Source organism: Pleurodeles waltl, chromosome 12, assembly GCF_031143425.1.
Source record: "Pleurodeles waltl isolate 20211129_DDA chromosome 12, aPleWal1.hap1.20221129, whole genome shotgun sequence".
Taxonomy (NCBI): domain Eukaryota; kingdom Metazoa; phylum Chordata; class Amphibia; order Caudata; family Salamandridae; genus Pleurodeles; species Pleurodeles waltl.
In genome coordinates, this window is record NC_090451.1 from 229,548,341 (window position 1) to 229,574,197 (window position 25,857).

At 47.9% G+C, this 25,857-nt stretch overlaps 1 long non-coding RNA gene across 1 annotated transcript in view; it reads right to left on the reverse strand.

Moving 5' to 3' along the window:
- LOC138268064 (uncharacterized) overlaps positions 1–25,857 on the reverse strand; it is a 171,890-nt gene that overhangs the window by 119,245 nt on the left and 26,788 nt on the right. Inside the window, exon 2 of the long non-coding RNA XR_011199915.1 lies at positions 25,280–25,360. This is a non-coding gene — a long non-coding RNA (uncharacterized lncRNA). The remainder of the gene's footprint in view (positions 1–25,279; positions 25,361–25,857) is intronic.

Genomic DNA, 25,857 nt, shown 5'->3' on the forward strand with positions numbered 1-25,857 from the left:
CGTTCCGCTGCAGATAGAGACTAAGGCGGTCCGCCGCCCGCCATGCGGTCACCGCCATTTGGCCGCTCCGCTGTCAAAAGACCGCGGAGGCCATTCTGGCTTTCCCGCTGGGCCGGCGGGCGCCCGCCAAAGGAGCGCCCGCCGGGCGCCCGCCGGCCCAGCGGGAAAGGCCCTGCAACATAGAAGCCGGCTCCGAATGGAGCCGGCGGTGTTGCAGGGGTGCGACGGGTGCAGTTGCACCCGTCGCGATTTTAACTGTCTGCTAAGCAGACAGTGAAAATCATGGTGGGGCCCTGTTAGGGGGCCCCTGCACTGCCCATGCCAGTGGCATGGGCAGTGCAGGGGCCCCCATGGGCCCCACGACACCCGTTCCCGCCATCCTGTTCCTGGCGGTAAAAACCACCAGAAACAGGGTGGCGGGAAGGGGGTCGGAATCTCCAAGCAGCGCCGCCATGGAGATTCAGCCCAGACAGGGGAAATCCGGCGGGAAACCGCCGGATCCCCTTTTCTGACCGCGGCTTTACCGCCGCGGTCAGAATGGGCAGGGAAGCACCGCCAGCCTGTTGGCCGTGCTTCCGTGGTCATCCCCGCCAGGGTTGGAATGACCCCCTAAGCAGCTAATAGAGATCGCAGATATGAAAATGTGATGTACCTATCTTTTCCACTTCAGGAAGGATGGCTCTAACATGTTAGAAAGCTTTTATGTGAGGCCAGAAACCAGCTGAAGCCATGGTTGCATCTGTAGGGCCAACTCCATTTTGAGTGCTTGGAGGAAAAGACTGACAACAAGAGAACAACTGAATCAGTCGAATACTCGAAGTGTTTACGTCAGTAGGTGTTTTTGCACGCATCATTGTTTTTCCTCATTTTTGTTATTTGTTTGATATTAATATGGAATTTGTGCAAAATGTTTGATCGAGCGCTTTTACAAAAATGCATGTTTCCTTCTATCCTCTCTGTGCAATTAAACATGTAGCTTTCTCTTTTTGTCGAATACTAAACATAAAAGCACTGATCCACATTCGGGTTTTTAAGTGCCTCCCGTGAGAGAGTCTCAACTGTTCAAAATGGGAATAAAACAGGGCGCGTCTGCCGACCCAGCCGAGTGGCATACCATCAAACGAGGATCCCCAGTCTCTACACACTTCTTTAAATACTCTAATAAATCCATATAACAGGCCGGTCAGTCCCTGCAAGAACATATACGCACCCAGCATCACTGCAATTTTGTACATGCACAAAAGCGTAACGCAGGCCCTGACGCTTGGGGGTGGGGGGGGGGGGGGGGGCTTCAAGGTGCCCCATTCAGCTTACGTTTAGTGAATATCTGTGATAAATGAATAAATGATAGACTCGGGGGCCCTTTTCCTAATCTCCTGGGGCACCCAACATTTTGCGTTCCGCCAACGTGTATGCATGCACGTCCTACCTTTGCGTGCACAGCCGGCCTTTGCAGTCTTTGGCCCGTATTTATACTTTTTTTGCGCCGCATTTGCGTCGTTTTTTGACGCAAAAACGGCGCAAACTTGCAAAATACCATTGTATTTTGTAGGTTTGCGCCGTTTTGCGCCAAAAAGCGGCGCAAATGCGGCGCTAAAAAAAGTATAAATACGGGCCTTTGTGTTTTACAAAGCATAGGCCTTTGCTCCATTGTACAAATGCATCAAGGACACGTGCACACTTGGCCACGTGTGAGTCAACTCACCTCACACCCTTGCATATTTTGGGTACGCCATTCAACACCGACCAGCCTTTCCACACACTGTGGGACGATCACAAAGTATTCGGTAATGCTCTTCGGGTCACAGAGTCTTGTTTGGATGACAGTGTGTGAACATATCGGAGGTGGTGGCTCCCTCGATGTGACGCGTGAAACTTTTAGTAAATCGCGGGATCAAATAGCCCACATATACTATGGGGAGTAACGTGCAGTTGACACATTAGTCTCCACTCAAATGTATCAAACCTGGAATCGGCCTGAATTTGCGAACCTGTGAATGTGCAACCCCCATCAAAGGCGAATAAGTCCGCAACTTGCACGTGTATTTTGAGCGTTCTTTGTGTTTGGGTCTTAGAAAAGGGCCCATACACGCTTAATCGACCTATCCACGTGCATATACCCTATGACTACAGAACAAAAGCACAACTCTGTTCATGCACATGCTGACGTCAGAGTACAGCCACAAAAATTAGGCCGCACACAAGTGCCTAGGTATACAGACATGCACAACACAGTTGCCACTGTCAGTCCTTAATTTGCCCACCCACAGTTCACCTCTGAAACATGCGGCTTCTGCAATTAAATGTGCACGCAGGGAATACTGAGGAAGTATACTCCTGGAGCCATCTCGGGCCTCTTTAACCCATTTACAGCCACTCCCTAGCCATTCAGCTCAGTCCTGCAGCTTTCTGCTTTCTCCCTTTGTGGCGTTTTTTAAATTTTTCTCTTCCTTCGTATAAACCATATGTGTCCTTTTCTCGCAGTAAATGCTTGAAGCAGAAAAATAAGTGCCGGCCCTCAAAAATAAGTGCCGGCGCCCTGCACTGGAAAACACCGGCTCAAATTAAGCAAGGGTTGCCACACAGAGGCACACCCGTATTCATGTCCCTCCCCACACACACCTCTGCTCGTACAGATGTATTCTAGTGTTCGTACATGCGCACATGTTCAAATAGACGTATGCATATCAGGTTTCTCTCTCATACATATAGGCCCTCATTCTGACCCTGGCGGTCGGCGGAGAGACGGCGGTCGGACCGCGAACAGACCGGCGGTATTAAAAATGGCATTCTGACCGCGGCGGTCCCCGCCGCGACCGACCGCCACTTCTCCACTCCGACCGCCACGGCGGTCATGACCGCCGGGCTGGAGTTTGCGCACTCCGGCCCGTCGGTCGTCCCAAGACCGCCAAGGGTATTATGACCCTGCCTACCGCCGCGGTTTCTTGCGGCCGGGAACCGCCGTGCGAACCATGGCGGTAAGCACTATCGGGGCCAGGGAATTCCTTCCCTGGCACTGATAGGGGTCTCCCCCACCCCCCACTACCCACCCGAGTCCTCCCCCCACACCCTCCACCCCCCTGCCACCCCCCAGAGGTGGTACGAACCCCCTCCCCACCCCCAGCCCGACATGCATATACATGCACCCCGACATGCACACACCCCCAACATGCACATATACACACCCCCTACACACACATACACAACGGGGACACATACCCGCACACATACATGCAGACATGCGCACCTGCCGAACAGCACACATTACCCATAGACACAGCAGCACCCCCCGCCCGCATACACGCACTCACACACCCCCTCTACACACTCACACGCACACCCCCATGCACGCCCACATCACACAACACCCCCCCACCCCCTCCCCTCATGGACGATCAACTTACCTTGTGCGTTGGTCCTCCGGGAGGCGACGGGAGCCATGGGGAGGTGACCGCCAACAGAAGACCGCCAACAGAAGACCGCCACACAGAAATGTGGGTCGTAATTCTGTGGGCGGTGTTCTGCTGGCGTGGCGGTGGAGGTTGACCAGTCTCCACTTTCCCGCCGACCGCCAGTGTGGCTGCTGGCGGTTTTCCGGCGGAACGCTCCCAGCGGTCAGAATGCACACAGCGGCATACCGCCGCGGTCGGCGGTCTTCACCGCGGCGGTAACTCGGCGGTTTTGCGAAAAGACCGCCAGGGTCAGAATGAGGGCCATAGTGTTCAAATAGACAGATGTATGCCAAAGTGTACAAGCACACATACTTGTACGTTAGTGTTCAGAGGGAGAGAGATGTGTTCTAAAATACATACACAGAGAGACACAAAAACACACACTAGGGTTCTCGCTCTCTCACATACATTATAGTGATCAGACAGATGCATACCCTAGTTCCCCCTCTTATTCTCTATCCCACTCTCTCTCTCTAATACACTCACAAACACGTTGCTTTTCGAACCAAAAGATGCATTAGATTGCTCTGACAAGGCACTTAAGTCCTTATTGGCAGATAACACGCCTCTGCATACACAATGGTGTGTGAGTGTGTTTATATGTATGTTTCTGTGTGTGTATGTGCCCATTGTTCAAATGGTGTACAGACAAATACACACAAGGGTTTGCCTCTCTCCTTGCCAGATGTCAGGGACGGACCCCCATTTGGTTTGCCCGTGGTGCCTGGAGCCGGACCAAGACTCCGGGAACTGTCTCGACTGTAGCGCCATGAATCATAAAGCAATTAAAGAGTGGGAGATGAAGCCTCTGTTTGGCCTGACATCTGAAGAGACCACACCACTCCAGGTCACGTTTGCATAGAAGTATAGCCAAGCCCACTATTTGGAACTGTTTCTATATATCATAGTTGCATCCAAAATCATCATCTGGTTCCTGTACTTCATCTGCAGGAGCAACCCCTGCTCCACTCAAGGAATTCAATGAGGCGATGCTGCTTATATTTGGGCAACTCGACCCCGCAGGAGCAACGTTGATTCCGGTGACAATCGGGCCCAAAAGGCCATCCGGATAGGATACAGTGGCTTCTTTTCTTTGATATGCCCTGTGGCGTTTTGACTGGGGGGATACGAAGATCTCTATAGCTATCCTGACCTGTATGAAGAACCATTGGGCCAACCAGACAATGGCAGCCAGTATTAGGAACTGGCTAATTGCAGTGGTATAGACACCTCTCTAGATGCTGGCCTGGTCTCCCCCCCTCGTGTGGTTATGTAGAGGGGGCTTCCTTTCCTATGGTGGTGAGGAAAGTGGCTGAGGTCCTCGACCTTCAGCTACCCTCCGTGAAAGTCAAGACTAAGGTCTTGACAAAGGTGCTTCTGTCAGGGGTACCCCTACAAACCCCTCCTACCCTTTCATGAACCACTCTTGGATGTCCTGCTTAGGAACTGAGACGAGCCCTGTACAGGCATCCTTGTGCACATGATGATTGCATGTTGCCATCTCCCTGGTCCTGGGGACCCAGTTTTCCTCACCCAGCACCCCACTCCTGAGGGCCTCAACTTGCAAAGTCAATCGTGGCGTGTTCCTACTACTCCACCAAATAGGGATTCCAAGTGGTTGGACACCTTCAGTAAGAGGATTACACTGCAGTTGGTGAACATTGCATGCCTCTTGAGCTGATATAGCCACACCGTGTGGGACTCGGTTGTGCAAATGCTTCTTATGGTTTCTGGAGGAGGCCTAAACCATCCTGAACCAGGCTATCACTGATGGTAGGGACACAGCAAAGTTCACCATAAGATACGGGCTGGATACAACAGACTTGCTGGGCAGGGCCATTGCTTCATCAGTAGCACTCCGCTGACACACCTGACAGAGAATGACTGGTTTTTTGGGGAATGTTCGGGCATCCCTCATGGGCATGCCCTTCAACGGCACTTGAATGTTCTTTGACAAGGCTGATTCAGTGCTACAAGGAGATCACAGGTCGTTAAGGCTTGCCATGGCCCTATGCCAACCACACTCTTCTTTTTGCTCCCTCTGTGGCTGTGGTAGGGACTACCTGCCGTGTCCTTTACAACAAAGCCACCAAGGCAATTATGCTTTGCAGCATGTTCATGGCCACGGATGTGGCTCCCACAAGTCCCTTGGGAACCAAGGCCAGAGATCTGCCCAGCCCACCTTATTGGAGGCAGGATCTGGCACCACCTGCTCCAATTGACAACCATAACATCAGACTAGTGGGTGCTCTAGATTAGCTAGAGGGATCGGCTGATGGAGGGCCATTTCTCTTTGCTGTGCCTGGAAGTGCAGGCTGTTTTGGCCAGAGGAGCCATTGAGAGGGTGCTGGCATCAATAGTAGGTTATGGTTCTATTCCCGCTGCTCTCTGGTGCCAAAGAAGGATGGAGGCTTCTTCACTACTAGTTCTGTGCCATCTTGGTGCCTTCCTGAAGAAAAAAACCTAACACTTGCCTAGTTTCTGTCTGCGCTAGACCCTTAGATTCTGGATTATAGCATTGGAACTGCAGGATGCCTATTATCATATTCTCGTCCTGCAGGTCCATCAGCATTACCCATGGTTCACTGTGGACAGCTGCATTTCTAGTTCGCTGTGCTCCCCTTTGGTCTTAACAGTGTCCTGTGGGTGTTCACGAAAGTAATGGCAGTGTTTGCAGCACAGGTGCCGGCCATCAGGGGTTCCAGTCTTCCCCTACCTCAACGATTGGCTGTTGGAGGCAGGGTGGCCCCAGGCAGTTGTTGTCCATCTCCAGACTATGGCTTACCTCCTGCTCTTGCTGGGGCTCACTATCAACATGCCAAAGCCACACCTGACTCCCTCTCAGACGCCCCCTTTCATCTGAGCTATTCTGGAAACACTGCAGTCCTGCGCCTATCCTCTTGAGTGGAGAGTTCATGATATTCGGGCTATGATCCTGATGTTTCAACCTCAGTCCTGGATTTTGGTGAGAGTGACTTTGAAACTGCTGGGTCTAATGGTCTCCTGCATCCTGCTGGTGAAGCACACTCTATGGCATATTCGGGCTCTGCAGTGGGACCCGAAGTCCCAGTGGCGCAGCATTAGGGGAATCTTTCCAACTTGGTCCAGATACCACAGGGCACCACAATGGTTCTGCAGTCGTGGGTGGCGAATCGTGACTGGGTCAGCGACAGACTCCTCTCCCTTCCCCTCCCAGACCTCACAATAGTGACAGATGCATCACTCCTGGCCTAGGGGCCCATCTGGAGAGGTGGATATCACGGGACTCTGATGCAGCCTCTGTTCCACATAAACTTGTTGGAGTTGAGTGATTCACTTGGCATTAAAATACTTCCTCCCATCCATCAAGGGAAAGCTGGTTCAGGTATTGATGGACAACACCACCGCCATGCTAGTACTGCAATATACAGGATGGGGTGGAGTTGTGGACCCTGTGCCAGAAGGCTTTGAGCCTTTGGACGTGCTGGACGGTCAGGACATCTCCTTGGGTGAACCATACCTGATGGGATCTCTGAACACCAGGACAGACAAAGTCAGTTTTTGATGCCTCACCAATCACGAATGGCATCTGTATCTGGAAGTGGGTCATGCTTTATTCTGAGAATGGAGAGAACCTTAGCTCGACCTATTCACCACCAATGAGAATGCACAATGTCAGCACTTCTGCACATTGGAGTTTACAAAGCAGCTCTCAGTCGGAGATGCATTGCAGTTACACTGGAACTCAGGACCCCTGAATACCTTTTCACCAATCCCACTCCTGGTATTCAGGACTCTGGCATCTGTCCTCCCATTCCTGATGTTTCCTCCTAAAGTTTTCATTATACCCCATTGGGATGTTAAATTCATTTGAACGTTTCTGATGTGTTCCCCCTTTGAACCAAGGTACAGATGCTCCCTCAGACTTCTGATGATCAAGACAGCCTTCTTGGTGGCCATTACATCGGGCAGAATGGTCAGCAAGCTACAGTCTTTTTCTATTTTCTCTCCATACACCAGCTTTTTCCAGGGCAAACTGGTTTTCCATACCCTTGCCTCTTTTTGCCAGAGGTGGTGACACCTTACCACGTCCGCCAAAACAACACAGTGGCCTCATTCTTCACTCTGCCTCAGCCCCCCCAAGGAGGAAAAGAGGTTACATTGCCTAGACCATAAATGGCACGGTTATTTTACACTATTGCACCAAAGAACACAGGCTGGACAATCAGCTCTTTGTAGGATTCACTGGATCAAAAAAGGGAAAAGCTGTGTAAAAACAGAACATCTCCAGGTGAACTGTACTCTACATCAAGATCTGCTAGGCATTAGTAAAGAAGCAATACCCTGAGGACCTGTGGGCTCATTCCGCCAAAGCTGCATCTATTAGCTTGTGGTGTTCCTATCCTAGACATCTGTCTGGCTGTTACTTGGGCATCCCTGCACACATTTACTGAACACTGCTGCCTTGACAGCCAGGTCCATCATGGTGGGCACTTTGCCCGTTTAGTCCCCGGGACTTTTTGGTTTGAGCTAGTTTACAGACCTACCTCAAGGAAGGCACTGCCTTGGTATCTATTCTAACGTAAGGAATCTGCAGATAGAAGTCTCTTTCAGATGAACAAGTTACTTGCCATCAGTAATGCCTTATCTGGTAGAGACTATATTTAGCCACAGATTCCTTACCGACCATCTCATCCTTCCCATTCGTTGAACTGGACTTTGCAACCTAAAATGGTCCTTGTAGGCCCTTACATTCTGCACACTGGTCAGCCTTCTGACGTGGCTCACTGCCATGAAAGAGACTGATATCAGCATGCCAGGGTGGTGCCTGTATAGGCCCTGAGCATGTCATATCTGGAGCGGCTAACGCTTACAGCACCGTCAAGCGGATCAAGGCTCCACCTGCTGGTGCTCAGAGGCACAGCTCAAGATTTTCTGGATCAAGTCTGACACCTGGGAAACATTTTTTTTTTATTATTATAATACTAACTCCACTTTACCCTTTGTGTTTTGTCAGTGAATTCCTAAGGTGTTGTTAACGTAAGTTGAAATCTTTCTACCTCATGTATGTGTAACTCTACTTTAACCTTTGTTTTTAACATGTATTTTCTATGTTTTTTAATGTAAAGTGAGGTTTTGTTACATTATGTCTGCAGTCAACCCCATGCCCGTGCCAGGCCCTGCATCTAATCCCCTTCAAGTAGCCAACCCTGCACTGTACACAGCTTTCAACCAGGTCAGGCCCTGCACCCAAACTCCTGCAGGCAGTGGGGTTGACCTCCGGATTCCTACCCCATGTGTTAGCCTTTATGTGTTTTTCATCTTGTTGCAGTTTTTCAGGAGTCTTGCGGGAATTCCGTGGTTAAGCAACACTGCAAATGTTTTTTAATTTGCACTCAGGATGGGTCCTTCTGGGTCACCTGCACAAGGGTCAGGGTACCCCTACCTTGCCCCCTTATTTCCTTTTTATTTACATTTTGACGGTCTGGGATTGAGTCCCCAAGTCAGAAAATGGCAGCTGCAACATTTCTCTTCATGTTGTAGCCACCAATCACATTGCTCAGTCACACAGAACTCCTGTGAGGCAGCCATTGAGGGCACATATTTTGAAGTTTTTCCTGCAGGATTCCAGCAACAACAGATATCTATAACTTTTGAAACATAATTTCTCTAAAATGGCTGAACAGAATTACACAAAAGCACACTTTCTAGCTTTATGCCAAATTTGGTGTAATTCTGTTTAGGCGTTTTCTTCGTATTGCCGTTCAGTTTTCCCAATGGAAAAATTACATGGGGGGAAAATGTTTTAAAAGTAGTAACATGTAACTCACAGCTGATTTCTCTTTCAAGATCGGTGTAGTACGGAGACAGTTACTAGCCTTGAGGCCACTCCTTAAACAAAAAGGTGTAAAATACATTTTACAGGACTCTGCTATTATGATTGTTACTGCTGAAGATAGAACAAGAGGAGTCTTCATCCTGCAATAACTGGAATCCTACATAAAGGCTCTTGCCCCAGCCCAGATAGAAATATCTGGCTCAGAAGGGCTAGTAGACACTCGTATCTTTGTCACCCCACATCCTGCTCATCACTGGTGAACATGTTTCCATGACGAAGGACGACTAGACCCACAGAAGCATCTGCTGGTCCTTCCAAGTTTCTAAAGTTTGTAGTTCTTCACAGCTGTTGTATGTCACTTCTCTACGTTTTATCATACTCAATTTAAGCTCTAGCCAGTATTTAGTACAGCTGAATTCGGTATGCGCCCTCTTTTTACTGCTCAAACCCACAAACCTTTAGGCTATTCCTCGCAAGCCTTACTGAAGGAGGCCTGTGATTTCTGTCATCTTCCTGAGCGTATGCGTACAACTAGGCAAGGGCAGGTCCTCCGCTATGGCGGAGGAGCGTTGCCTCCCCGCCAGCAATGGCAAAACATTTACTATAAAATGATAATACACTATGGGGGTCATTATGACCCCAGCTGTCGGTGTAAATGTGGCGGTAGTACTGCCAACAGGCTGGCAGTACATACAGCCACATTTTGACATTGGCGGGTTGGCTTCAGCCAACCCGCCAATGTACCACACCGACCGCCATGTCGGTAGCAGCCGCCGGGCCAGAGATAACAATCTCCAACCCGGTGGCCGCTACTGTCCCGCCGGCAGCATTATGACCCTGCCTACCGCCATGGTTTTCACGCCACAAAATTCCATGTCACTGGTAGGAGGGCCACCCCCCCATACATGCACACTTGCAGGCACACACCACGCATTCACACACTCACTCGCATAGGCATACACGCATTCATACACGCTTGCATCCATTCATTCACACACACATCCGTACACATATTCAAACTGACACGCAGGCATGCATTCACATTTCCATTCATTCACGCATTCTCACACATGCACACACACACGCAAACAACAATACACACTCATTCGCATTCACGCACACTCTCACACATTCATGCACACAGCCCAACACACACACACAACAACCTCCACCCTCCTCGCCTGTCGGAAACCCGACATACCTGCATCCAAGGGGTCTTCCAGCAGGAGACGGGATGGGGCGCTGCTACCGCCAGCAGCGCCCGCCAGCAGATCACCGCCAGGCCATATTATTTTTCATAATATGGCTGGCGGCGGTCTACTGGCGTGGCGCTGCTGGTGGTAGCAGTGCCATCTTAACACCGTCCGCCAGCATGGCCACAGTCAGATTTCCGCCCTTCTTGTGACGGAAAACTGGCTGTGGTCATAATATGGCGGACGGATGTTAGCCGCAGCAACTGTAAATTGGCAGCCGTTGCCGTGGCAGTAGGTGGCACTTACCAGCAATGTTGTAATATGGGCCTATGTTTATTATCGTTTTGTAGTAAGAGGGGTGGGGCCAGGGGGCTGTGATTAACACGAAGGGGGAGAGATGCACTCCACCTCAGTTCGTATGTATGTTTGGCTGGCCGTCTCTGGGCCGGCCAATCACACATGCGCACAGGGCTCTCTCCAACCCAGCACTGTTTGCCAGACAGCAGGTATACTCTCACTCTGCCTCTGAGCGCCCTGGCTGGGCCCTCCATCCAATCCTAACACTGCTTTCATACTTCCAGTAGCATGAAAGCACCATTAGATGGGACACAGGGCAGGCTGGGAGCCTGTACCTGCATTGGCGGACTGGAGCGAAGCGGCATGGTGAAAAAGTTTTTTTTTTAACAATATATATTTTTTGTCCCCCAGCCACGCCCCACCCTGCCCTTTTCCCCCATGTGAGCCGCCCATGCAACTAGGGATCTGTCACCTCGTTCAATGAATGTGAACAGCATCACACACTATGCCAAGAGAAAAAAGGTACTTAATTACTGGGCCTACAAGAAAATAGGCATTGCCCTGTTGGAAAGGATTTGTGTATTGCAGACATCATAAGGATTTTGTGTGGGGCTTGTACCAGATATATTTTGGGGCCTCTGTTCGGAACGACTATGAATTTACATTCCACTAATATGAAATACACATTTTGATGTGCTCACATGGTACTGAGATAAGAATAGATTATTTCTTAGTGCACACAAGCGTACATTCAAAGATTGCCTTGTTAAATCAGAGCTTAATGCATCTCAGATCATGTTCTGGTGATTCTTCATCTGGACCTACAGCTCGTAGCCCCTAAAGCTAGCACCTGTCGAATGGACACCTTAAGATTCTGGATGCCAGAGGGAAAACTGAAACTGACTGGCTACCTTTTGGAACACCTAAACTTAAACCATAACTTGGAAATCTCACACCAGACACTATAGTCAGCAGGCAAATCCTACCTAAGCAGTCAGCTGATGAGGTATACTACACTAGCCAGCCAGAAATCCACTTAACAAACAAAAGTCACTTGAGACAGAAATACTTAGTTGTCAAAAAGCATACTGCTATTCGACTACAGACACAAAATTGACTGTCATAACCACAAAGAACTAGGAGTTAAACAACATATACACCACACAAGCTGAAAAGGCCTTCTTTCATATAAAGACGTTATGAGCAAGGGGGGATGGCAGGAAGACTCCATGCCGTTCAATTCAAACAACAAGAAGCCCTGTTGGCTATACCAGCAATATACACCTTAGAATAACTTACTCACTAGCCCTATGGACATGTTGACAGAATTTGCAAACTTCTATTGCCGGCTCTATACCCCTGAAGTCAATACAGATGCTAATCATGAACATGCACTACTGGACAGCTTGGCAATCCCTCGACTTGCAGAGAACGTGGGAAGAGATCTACATATTGATATACAGGAAGAAGAAATCACGGAAGAAATTAAAATGATGCCAACAGTGAGGCACCAGGAGAAGATGTCTTCATTTGAACTCTGCAACAGGACGGCTCACTTAACTTTGCCTCTGCCAGGCAAGGTCTTTAGAGAGACTAAAAAGTTGAACGGCTTGAACTCCTTTAATAAGGCATATATTTCCTTAATTGCCAAACCTGAAAGAGAACGGCAGTATTGCAGCAATTATCGACCATGTCGCTCATTGACAACAAGAAGATCCTCACTAAGGTTCTAGCCAATAGGCTCGAACAGTCAAGTCATCTCGTTACTGGTACATCATAACCACTGGGGTTTGTGACTGAGTGCTCAACAATTTATCTGATTTGCTTTGGGCAATACAGTGGCCCTCTCCCTCGACATTATGAAGGAATTTGATAAGGTAGAGGGGGGCACCCTGTTTCACACTATACATAAAATGGGCGTAGGTTCAAAATTCACAACAGTGACAAACAGGTGCTACCATCAGCCCTCTGTGGTGGTAAACTGTAACAGCTTTCTATCTTGCTTTCTTTCTGCTGATCTTGGAGCCATTAGCCATGACCAGAACATATTAACACAATATCTCAAAGAGTATCCATTTCAGTGGATTCAAACAAAATGAAACCCCTGGGCTTTTTGATCAGTGGGACGATTCAAGACATGATCATGTACAATCTAGAGATAGGGGCAGAATTCAAATGATCAAAATGGTTGTCACACCGGTTTTTAACAAGGTAGTTGGGATGATACCACCTGATATCGTCGCACATTGCTCCATATTACTGACAACCAGATTAAGAAGTACATTGGGCAGGGAGCCTCACTGAGGCGGACTATGTTAAAGTTCGATGCAGCTGCATCCTCTGGAGGTCTACTTCTACCAAAGCTAGAAATGTACTATGCTGCACATGGCCTATCACTTCTGCAATGAAATGGAGACCCAGAATTGAGTGGTGATAGAAAGAGCCCTACTAGAGAACGTGACTGACCGTCAAGTGATTTTCAAGCATTTGGCTGGAAAACACAAAGAAAAGAAAAACCCCATTCTAGTGAACTCAACAAGGATTCGGGTGGATTGACTTAAAGTAATTAAAAAGAATGGTTTTCCACAAATGCAAGCTCCTCTGTGATACAATCATCCCATCTACAATGAAAGTCGAATACTTAGCTGGCTTTAATGACAGCAAAAAGGGCATCTCTTTTCTCAAACATCTAGTCTTGGAAAGCATCTTCTAAAACTTTGCAGAGCTGCAAGAAGAATTTGCTCTAGGTTCATCCCAACATTGGAGATACAGTCAACTTAAATCTTGCCTGCTTGGCAAATTAAGCAACAATATAGCTGATCTATCGAGCTCCTCCTGGCACACTTACCTAGTGAGATGGTGAGACTATAAAAAATCTGATATCTGGATTATTCGAGCCTCTTATAAATGAGCTGTTTTCTAGAGCTATCAGGAAGCTGCTTCGATTCAGCAAAAGGTTCATAAATACTATACAGAAGAGCAATGATCTGAACTGCTCACTGTACACAAAAAGGCTTCAGGGAGGTCCGTTTAAAAATGTAGTTACTTCAAAATTATTCATGATTGACAACTGTCTCAAATTAAGTTACATGCTGCTAGGTTCTTACCGGATTTGTGGTGCTGGAGATGCGTGCACCAACAGGATATATGATTTGCATTCAAAGGATGTGCCCACTAGCGCAAGGGCAATGCGATAAGATGTGGTCCCGACTGAGATCAACAAGTGGTCCCGGATCTGACTTTACCCTCAGAACTTGCATTTCTACTTGACACTGCAGATGTAAAAGGCATTACTAGTCACTGGGAGAGATAGCTGGACCCATCCAGATGATACATTCGTGGACAGAAAAAATGATGACAATGGCCATATACAAAAGACTGATCTTGCAAGTGAATGATCAAATGCATGAAAACATGAGTTAGGTAAACTCTATGTAAGCTTGGAGTTCTTTTGCAAGTGATGGCTGGTATTCAACGAATCTCTTTCTTCTCCTTTTTTTCAAATAATTTCATAACCTCCACTATTTCAAGCAAGACTTTGCTGTTAATGTACTATGTTCTATATTTTGTAATCAAGTCGTGAGGTAACTGTCCATGGTGGAATTCATTTTAAAAGCTTTGTTCTTGGCCGGATGTTCATTTTCAAATAGTTTAGGCCCAATCAAGGCGAAACCAGACTTGGGTAGTTTGTAGTCCAGTTTAGGGAGGACTTGGCCTGGACTTTCAGGCCGGAGTGATCCTATTGGAGCAGGGTGCCTGAGTACTTATGAATCACTTACGTCATACACCTGCTGATTTTCATCATTGTGAAGGTGTCTGTATTACAACTGTTTCTCATCTTACCAAGTTCAAGGGTACTGCTCCTGTTTTTCTATTTGAAAATGTTTAATAATTAAATAACTGTGAAGTGTAGAAATCAGATTATGTTTTTTTCAAAGTTTAGGGCATGTCTGATGAATATCAAAATGTCTTGAACTGCACAAAAAAATAAAATATTGCATATTATTGTAATTGTAACCACCACCGCCAGGTTTTTCTTGCTGTTACTGTGAGTATGCTAATGTTCCTATTAATGACGATTTAGAGCCATCCTCTCAACTTTTGTCTCTTCTGATGAGTAACTTGCATAACACTGTTGTTAACAAAAAGGGTTTAGAGCCTGTCCGTTGCTTACCATTTGTTAGATTATGTGGCACTCTTCTTTACAACCTCATAGTTAGTCACTGCAGGCCTACCATCATTTCCATTCCGCTCTGTGAAGCAGGGACCAAGCACTGATGAATTAAACTAAATCATTGCCCGTCTGCTGCTCCCTGTGATTAACATACAATTTTGTTCTTTCTAACTTGTAGTGCCATGCAAACAGAAGGCATGTGACCAGCAAAATTGTGCCCAGCAGGGCAAACAAAATTGCCAAGATTTATTTTCTATAGTTAACTTTCTTCTATTTTGCCAAATCTTCATTTCTCACTTTGCACTCATGTTTTCTTCTGTGTTTGCTCGTGGGCGCTGTTCTTAAAAGATGATTATCTTGTTCTAAGTATTGCAGTGTGACATTTTTTCTTTCTTATGTGTGATTTCTAAAGTGATGCTTTAACACATAAAAGCAATCAGTCCCATTCCAATCTTTCTCCCTAGATTCTGCCTCACTCCAATCCAAAACTATCTGCCCCACTCTGATTCAAAGCAATTTGTCCCATTCCAATCTGCCCCACTTTAATCCAAAACAATTTGCCTTACTCCAATCCAAAACGATCTTCCCCACTTTAGTCTAAAACAATATGCCTCAATCCAATGTGCCCCACTCCAATCTAAAACAACCTGCCATACTCCAAACTGCCCCACTCCAAACCAAAACAATCTACCCCACTCCAGACCACAACAATCTGCCCTACTCGAATCTGCTACACTCTAATCCCAAAAATCTGCCCCAATCCAATCTAAAACAATATGTTCCAATCGAAAACAATCTGCCCTCTTCAATCCAAAACAAACTACCCTACTCCAATAAACCACACTCGAGTCCAAAACAATTTGCCCCACTCCAACGCAAACTAATCAGCCCCTCCAATCCATCCCACTCAAATCTTCCCCACTCCAGTCCAAACCAATCTGCCTCACTCCAATCTGCCCCAATCCAATCCAAAGCAATCCATTCCTACCCACGCCAACCCATTTTAACCCACCCAATCCAATCAACCCCACCCCAATCCCATCTAGCTCAATCGAATCCACACCACTCAGTCCAATTCACCGCACTCCAATCCAATCTACCCACTGCCACTCCATTCCACCCCACTCCATTCCACCCCACTCCAGTCCATCCCACTCAAGTCCAATCCACCCTACTCAAACCATTTCACCCCACTCCAAATAACTTCATCTAAGTGCAATCCACACCACTCCACCCCAATCCAAGTGGCCCCAATCCACTCCACTCCACCCCACTCCAATCGGCACACTCCAGTCCACCTCATCCCAATCCAGTCCACCCCACTCCACTTCAATCCGTACAACTCCAATTTAATCAACCCCATCCAGTCCATCCCACTCCAGTCCATCCCACTCCACTGCTGTCCAATCCACCCTCACCGTACTCCAGTCCAATCCACCCCATCCCAGTCCTGCCCACCCCACTGAGTCCAGTCCATCCAGCCCACCACACTCCAATCCACCCACTTCAGTTCAATCCACCCAACTCCAATCCAATCCACCCACTCCAGTCTATCCCACTTCAGTCCAATCCACAACAGCCCAATGCTCTTCACCCCACTCAAATCCAATCCACCACCCTTCAGTCCAGTCCACCCCACTCCAGTCCAGCCTAATTCACCCCATTCCAAATCACCCCAGTCTAATCTACACCACCCCAGTCTGCCCCACTGCAATCAAACCTAACCCAATCTTCCCCACTCCAATCCAAAACAATCTGTCCCATTCCAAACTACCCCACCCCAGTCTGCCCCACTTCAATCTGCCCCATTCCAATCCACCCTGCTACAGTCCATTCCACCTCACCCCAATTTACCCACTCTGTCCCAATTCACCCCACTTCAGTTCTTCACAATCTATCCCACTCCAGTCCAAAACAATCTTCCCAACTCCAATCTGCCTCTCTCCAATCCAAAACAAACTGCCCCACTCCGATTCAAAACAATCTGCCCCACCCTAATCTGCCCCACTCCAATCTGCCGCACTCGAATCCAAAACAATCTGCCCCACTCCGATCCAAAACAATCTGCCCCACTCTAAAATGCCCCACTCCAATCCAGAATAATCTGCCGCACTCCAATCTGTCCCACTGCAATCCAAAACAATGTGCCTCACTCCATTCTGCCCCACTTCAGTCCAAAGCAATATGCCCCACTCCATCCAGCCCCACACTAATCCAAAATAATCCTCCCCACTCCAATCCAAAACAATCTGCAACTAAACAATCTACCTCAATCCAATCCAAAACAATCTCCCCCACTCCAATCTACCCCCACACCAGTCCACCTCACCCCAATCCAATCCACTCCACTCAAATCGAATCCACTCATCTCCAGTCCAGTCCAATCCACCCCAATCCAGTCCAACCCAATCTACCCCACTCAAGTACACCCCATCACAATCCAGTCCATATTAACCCAATCCACCCCACCCCTATCAGGTAGTTCACCCTACCCCAATCCCATCCACCCCAAACAAGTACACTTTAGTCCAACCCACCCCACTCAATCCAATTCACCTTACTCCAATCCATTGTAATCCAGTTTACTCCACTCCAGTGCACCCCCGCCCCAATCTAATCTCCCCACTCCAATTCTGCCCGCTCCATGCCACCCAACTCTGTTCCATCTCACTCCAGTCCACCCCACTCCAATCCAGTCCATCCCACTCAATCTATTTCACCTCGCTCCAATCCACCTCTCCTCGGTACAATCCATCCCAGTCCAACCCACCTGCCCCTCCCCAATCCAATGCACCACACTCCAATTAACCCCACTCCAGTCCATCCCACCCCAATTCAATCCACCAATTCCACCCCACCCCATTTCAGTCCACCCCACTCCAGTCTAATCCACACTATTTGGGTCATCCCACTCCAATTCGCCCCACTCTGCTGCAGTCCAGTCCACCCGCTCAATGCCAATCCACCCCACTCTACCCCAATCCAATCCACACCACCCCAGTCCAACCCACCCACCCCTCCCCTCCCCAATCCAATGCACCACACTCCAATTAACCCCACTCCAGTCCATCCCACCCCAGTCCAATCCACCAACTCCACCCCACCCCATTTCAGTCTACCCTACTCCAGTCTAATCCACCCTATTTGGGTCATCCCAATCCAATTCACCCCACTCTGCTGCAGTCCACCCCGCTCAATGCCAATCCACCCCACTCTCCCCCAATCCAATCCACACCAGCCCAGTTCAGTCCACCCACTCAATGTAATCCATCCAGCCTAACACTCTCCAATTCACTCCAGTCCAATACAATCTTCCCCACTCCAGTCCAATCCAAATCACCACACTCCAGTCCACCCCACTCCAAGTCCAATCCCCCCACTCTAATCGACTCCACACCACACCAGTCCAATCCACCCCTGTCCAATCCACCCCACTCCAGTCCAGGCTAATCCTGCCGACTCCACTCTCTCTAATTCATCCCATTTAAAGTCACCCTCCTCTAGTCCAGTTCACCCACCCCAATCCAATCCACTCCACCCCAGTCCGCCCCACTCCAATATGCCTTACTCCAATCCAAAACAATCAACCCTACTCCAATCAACCCCACTCCAATCTTCCCCACTCCAACCCAAAACAATATGTCTCACTCTAGTCTGCACAACTCCAATCCAAACCAATCTGCCCCACTCCAAACCACCCCACTCCATGCTGCCCCACTCAATCGATTCCACTTTTTCCCAATCCACCCACTCCATGCCAATTCACCTCCTCCAATCCACCACAGTCCATTACACTTCAATCCAATCCACCCCACACCCATCCAATCCACCCCAATCCAGCTCAATCCAATCTACCCCACTCCAATCCGAGCTACCTCACCCCAATCCAATCCAACCCACTCCCTCCCCACCACAGTTTAATCCTATCGATCAAATCCTTCCCACTCCAATCCAAAACATTCTGTCAAACTCCAGTCTGCCCCACTCCAATCCAAAACAATCTGCCCCACTCCAAACTACCCCACTCCAGTTGGTTCCACCTCATCCCAATTCAGCCCTCCAATCCACCATAATCCATCCCACTCCAATCCAGTCCACCCCACACCCATCCAATCCACCCCAATCCAATCTACCCCACCACAATCGGATCCACCTCATCCCAATCCAATTCAACCCACTCCCTCCCCAATCCACTGCAGTCTAATCCGATCCATCAAATCCATCCCACTCCAATCTAAAACGATCTACCCCACTCCATTCCAAAACAATCTAACCCACTCCGATCCAAAACAACCTGCCCCACTCTAATCCCCCCATTCCAGTCTAGAACAATCTGCCCCACTCCAATCTGCCCCACTGCAATCCAAAGCAATGTGCCCCACTCCATTCTGCCCCACTCCAATCCGAACCAGTGGGCCCTACTCCAGTCCAAAACAATCTGCCCCATTTCAATTTGCCCCACTCAAATGCAAAACAATCTGCCCCACTCAAATCCAAAACAAACTGCCTCACTTCAATCCCCCGCTCCAATCCACCCCACTCCAGCCTTATCCATCTCACCCCAATCCAATTCACCCCAATCCAAATCATCCCACTCAATTCTAATTCAGTCCAGCCCACACCAATCCAATCCACTCCAAACCAGCCAAACCCAATCTATCCCACTCAAGTACACCCCACACCACTCCAATCCACCCCATCGCAATCCAATCCACCTCAGTCCAATACACCCCACCTCATTCCAGTTCACCCTAACCTAATCCACCCCATTTAATCCAATTCAATTTACTCCAATCTAGTCCACCCCACTACAGTCTAGTCTACTCCACTCCAATCCACCCCACCCCGATCCAATGTCCCCCACTCCAATTCACCCCACTCAATTCCACCCAACTCAATTCCAACTCACTCCAATCCACCACACTCTAGTGCTGTCATCCCACTCAATCTATTTCACCTCACTCCAATCCGCCCCTCTGGAGTGCAGTAGACCCACCACCCACCCCAGTCCAACCCCCACACTTCAATTAACCCCACTCCAGCCCATCCCAATCTAATCCACCAAACCCCACCCACCCCATTTCAGTTAACCCCACTCCAGTCTAATCCACTCCCTCTGGGCCATCCCACTCCAATCCACCCCACTTCACTGCAGTCCAATCCACTCCACTTTACTCCAATGCACCCCACTCTACCCCAATCCAATCCACCCCACCCCAGTTCAGCCAACCCCACTCAATACGGCCCATCCAGCCCACCCTACTCCAATCCACCCCACTCCAATCCAATACAATCCACCACACTCCAGTCCACCCCACTCCACTCCAGCCCAGTCCAATCTTCCCCACTTCACTCCAAAACAATCGGCCCCACTTAAAATCCAAAATAATCTGACTCACTCCAAACAACCCCACTACAATCTGCCCCACTACAATCCGCCCCATTACAATCCAATCCACCCACTCCATCCCAATTCACCCTACTCCAGTCCCCCACAATCCACCTCAATCATGCCCAATACCCATTCTATTCCAATCCACCTCATCCCAGTCCAATCCATCCCACCGCCTCCCCAATCCACCACACTCCAATGCAATCAATCACAATCCACCCCACTCTAATCCAAAACAAGCTGCCTTGCCCCAATATGCCCCACACCAGTCTGCCCCACTCTAGTCCATCTCACTCCAATCCAAAACAATCTGGTCCACTCCAAACCGCCCCACTCCAATCTGCCCCACTCCTATCTACCCTACTCCAATCCGCCCTTCTCCAAACCAGTCCACCTTATCCCAAACCTTCCACTCCATCCCAATTCACCCCACTCCAGTCCACCACAATCCATCTAATTCCAATAAAATCCAGTCCTTCCCAATACCCACTCCAGTCCAACCCACCTCACCCCAGTCTAATCAACCCATACCCTCCCCAATCCACTGCATTCCAATGCAATCCACTCACTCATATCCAAAACACTCTGCACCACTCCAGTCTGCCTCACACCAATCTGCCCTACTCCAATTCCAAACAATCTGCTGCACTTCAATTCAAAACAAAATGTTCCACTCCAGTCTGCCCCACTGCAATCCAAAACAATCTGCCCCACTCCAATCCAAAACAATCTGCCTCACTCCATTCTGCCCCAAAACTATTTGCCCCACTTAAATCTGTCCCATTCCAATCCAAAACAATCTGCCCAACTCCAGTTGATTCCACCTCACCCCAATCCACCCACTCCATTCCAATTCACCCCACTTCAGTTCACCACAATCCTTCCAATCCAATTCAGTCCAACCCAAAAAGGCTCAATCCAATCTACCACACTCCAATCACATCCACCTCATCCCAATCCAATTCAACTCACTCCTTCCCCAATCCACCACACTCGAATCCAATTTACGACAATCCACCCCACTTCAATCCAAACTATTCTGCCCCACCCCAATCTGCTTCACACAAATCCAAAACAATCTGCCACACTCCAGTCTGCCCCACTGCAATCTAAAACATTCTGCCCCATTCCAATCCAAAACAATCTGCCCCACTCCAATCTAAAACAATCCACCCCACTCCAATCTGCCCAACTCCAATCCAATCCACCTCAGCCCAATCCAGTCCACCCCATTCAAATCCAATCCACCCCAACCCAATCCAATCACCTGAATCCAATCACCTCCATTCAATCCAATCCACCTTACTCAAATCCACTCCTCCCCACTCCAATTAACCCTGCTTTATTCCACCCAACTCCATTACACCTCACTCAAGTCCACCTCACTCCAGTCCACCCCACTCCAATGCAGTCCACACCACTCAATCTACTTCACCCCACTCCAATACAATACACCCCACTCCAATCCACCCCATTCCACCCCAATCTAATCCACCACACCCAAATCCAATCCAACCTACTCCAATCCACCCCAATCCAATCCACCCCAACCCTTTCCAATCTAATTCACCAGCATCCGGGCCATCCCACTACAATCCACCTCACTCGACTGCAGTCCAATCCATCCCACTGTACTCTAATCCACCCCACTCTACCCCAATCCAATCTACCCTACCCCAGTTCAGTCCACTCCTCCAAATGCAAGCCATCCAGCCCGCCACCACTCCAGTCCTTTCCACACCGCCCAATCCACCCCACTCCAATCCACTCCAGTCCAGTCCAGTCCTAATTCACCCGAGTCCAGTCTAATCCACCCAGTCCACTCCACTCTAATTCATCCCACTCCAAACCACCCTACTCTTATCAATCCACCCCATCCTAATCCAATCCACCCCACCCAACCCTAGTCCTATCACTCCAATCCACCCACCCCAAACCAATACAATCCACCCCAATACAATCCACTTTACGCCATTTCAACCCACCCCACTCCAATCCAATCCACCTCATACAGCCCACCTACTCCAATCCACCCTACTCCACTCATTCCAACCCAATCTGCTCCAATCTAGTCCACCCCACTCTACTCCCGATCCACGCCACTACCTCAGTCAACTCCAACCAACTCCACTCTATGCCACTCGACTCTACATCACTCCACTCTGCAACACTGCACTTTATGACACTCTCTGCCACTGAACTCTACTCAACTCTATGACACTCTTCTCCACTCTACGACACTCTACTCCAACAAATCCATTCTACAACACTCTACTCCCCCCACTCCACTCTAGGACCCTCTACACCACTAACGTTTAGCTATGCTGAACAACAGCCACACTGGCCTACAACATGGCAAAAACACATTGCAAAAGCAAATAGCTTTTGTATAGGCAAGACCTATTGCTTGTCTATGATTATGTAGTGTGTATTCTCCTTCATGCACACAAACACACTCAATCAGTGTCAGAGCAGATACACATTTGAGTGAGAGCTCGTGTGTATACTCACATACACGGTTGAACCAAAGAAATACATATCACACACACGCTCACCCAGCACCCCACACAACAGTGTACAGATACTTATGATGGTTCTCACACACTAACCCATTTTAGTGTTCAACGAAGCAGATGCATGCTTGGGTTTTCTCTGTCTTCCTCTCTCTCTCACACACACACACACATAACAGAAATGTTAATTTTTAAACAGACGGATGCATACCAGGGTGGAGGAGCACACAAACACACACTCTCTTGTGTTCAAACAGACATAAGCTATAATGTGCGTACATGCACACAGATACGTACTTAAATGTGGGCATCATACACATATATACACACATACATCAGTGTGCAGACAGAACCACATACAAATGCGTGTTAATGTTTAGATAGACAAACGTATTCCAGGGTTCTCTCCTTCTCGCTCACATCGATACACGAGCATTTAGAAACAGATGCACACCAGGGTTCAAAGACGTATACATGCATGCATACACACACAGTGATTAGTGTTTGGAAAAACAGACACATGCTAAAATGTACACACACACACAGTCAGCTTTCGAATAGACAGATTAATTCTATATGTCTTTTATATATGCATGCACATATTCACCCACGCACAAGACATAGCGCTTTTCATACAGGTACATATCAAGGTTTTCACACACAAATTCATGCTAGTGTTTGAGCAGACAGAGCACATATCAATAAACAGGGAGTGCAGAATTATTAGGCAAGTTGTATTTTTGAGGATTCATTTTATTATTGAACAACAACCATGTTCTCAATGAACCCAAAAAACTCATTAATATCAAAACTGAATATTTTTGGAAGTAGTTTTTAGTTTGTTTTTAGTTTTAGCTATGTTAGGGGGATATCTGTGTGTGCAGGTGACTATCACTGTGCATAATTATTAGGCAACTTAACAAAAAAAAATATATACCCATTTCAATTATTTATCATTACCAGTGAAACCAATATAACATCTCAACATTCACAAATATACATTTCTGACATTCAAAAACAAAACAAAAACAAATCAGTGACCAATATAGCCACCTATCTTTGCAAGGACACTCAAAAGCCTGCCATCCATGGATTCTGTCAGTGTTTTGATCTGTTCACCATCAACATTGCGTGCAGCAGCAACCACAGCCTCCCAGACACTGTTCAGAGAGGTGTACTGTTTTCCCTCCTTGTAAATCTCACATTTGATGATGGACCACAGGTTCTCAATGGGGTTCAGATCAGGTGAACAAGGAGGCCATGTCATTAGATTTCCTTCTTTATACCCTTTCTTGCCAGCCACGCTGTGGAGTACTTGGACGCGTGTGATGGAGCATTGTCCTGTATGAAAATCATGTTTTTCTTGAAGGATGCAGACTTCTTCCTGTACCACTGCTTGAAGAAGGTGTCTTCCAGGAACTGGCAGTAGGACTGGGAGTTGAGCTTGACTCCATCCTCAACCCGAAAAGGCCCCACAAGCTCATCTTTGATGATACCAGCCCAAACCAGTACTCCACCTCCACCTTGCTGGCGTCTGAGTCGGACTGGAGCTCTCTTCCCTTTACCAATCCAGCCACGGGCCCATCCATCTGGCCCATCAAGACTCACTCTCATTTCATCAGTCCATAAAACCTTAGAAAAATCAGTCTTGAGATATTTCTTGTCCCAGTCTTGACGTTTCAGCTTGTGTGTCTTGTTCAGTGGTGGTCGTCTTTCAGCCTTTCTTACCTTGGCCATGTCTCTGAGTATTGCACACCTTGTGCTTTTGGGCACTCCAGTGATGTTGCAGCTCTGAAATATGGCCAAACTGGTGGCAAGTGGCATTGTGGCAGCTGCACGCTTGACTTTTCTCAGTTCATGGGCAGTTATTTTGCGCCTTGGTTTTTCCACACGCTTCTTGCGACCCTGTTGACTATTTTGAATGAAACGCTTGATTGTTCGATGATCACGCTTCAGAAGCTTTGCAATTTTAAGAGTGCTGCATCCCTCTGCAAGATATCTCACTATTTTTGACTTTTCTGAGCCTGTCAAGTCCTTCTTTTGACCCATTTTGCCAAAGGAAAGGAAGTTGCCTAATAATTATGCACACCTGATATAGGGTGTTGATGTCATTAGACCACACCCCTTCTCATTACAGAGATGCACATCACCTAATATGCTTAATTGGTAGTAGGCTTTCGAGCCTATACAGCTTGGAGTAAGACAACATGCATAAAGAGGATGATGTGGTCAAAATACTCATTTGCCTAATAATTCTGCACTCCCTGTAGAAAACAGGACCCCCAAATTATTGTTAGGGCCCAATTCATATGATTAGTTCGATGTGGAGGCAAGTTGGCAGACGTGCCCCAGGATCCCTTTACTCGCAATGATGGTCCATGGAAGGGACCTTGGAACGAAGAGCTCACCCTAGCTCAAGAAGAATAAATAAGCAACTTACTTATTCATTTTGTGTAGCATCAACCATCAGTGTTGGACGCCGGTGCTTGCCAGCCCTCGAAAACGAAAGCAGGGCCCAAATCTGAGAAAAAGAGGTGAGAACAATTAGCATAGACCTAGACCCTGTGCTTCGATGTCACTTCATCCTTTCAGGGCCCCGCCCTCCCCTTACAGTTGAAAGCGGGGTAGAATATTAGCAATGTGTAGTATATATGTATTTAAATATACAGTTTACATGACACATTTTCGTATGTAAATCACATGCAGCGGTCTGTTTTGTTCCTGTTAGTGCCCTGAGCAGGCCTCTTGTCTGATAAAACACTAGGAAATAAATATACCGGCTATTAACCCAAAGGAAACATGAAAAGAACGAGTTATTTTAACATTGTATTGTATCCATGTATTGAGGAGCTGAATGGGTGAAAATGTCATTTTAAAAGATGTGTTACCCTGATTTAGTGCTTTTAAAAAGTCGTTTTCAACAGGTAAAGTGAATGTTATATCTTGTAGTCACAATGTTTGGGATGAAAAGAAAACGAGATGGCTTCGCACTGCAGTCTTGCGTGTCTTTGAAATCCC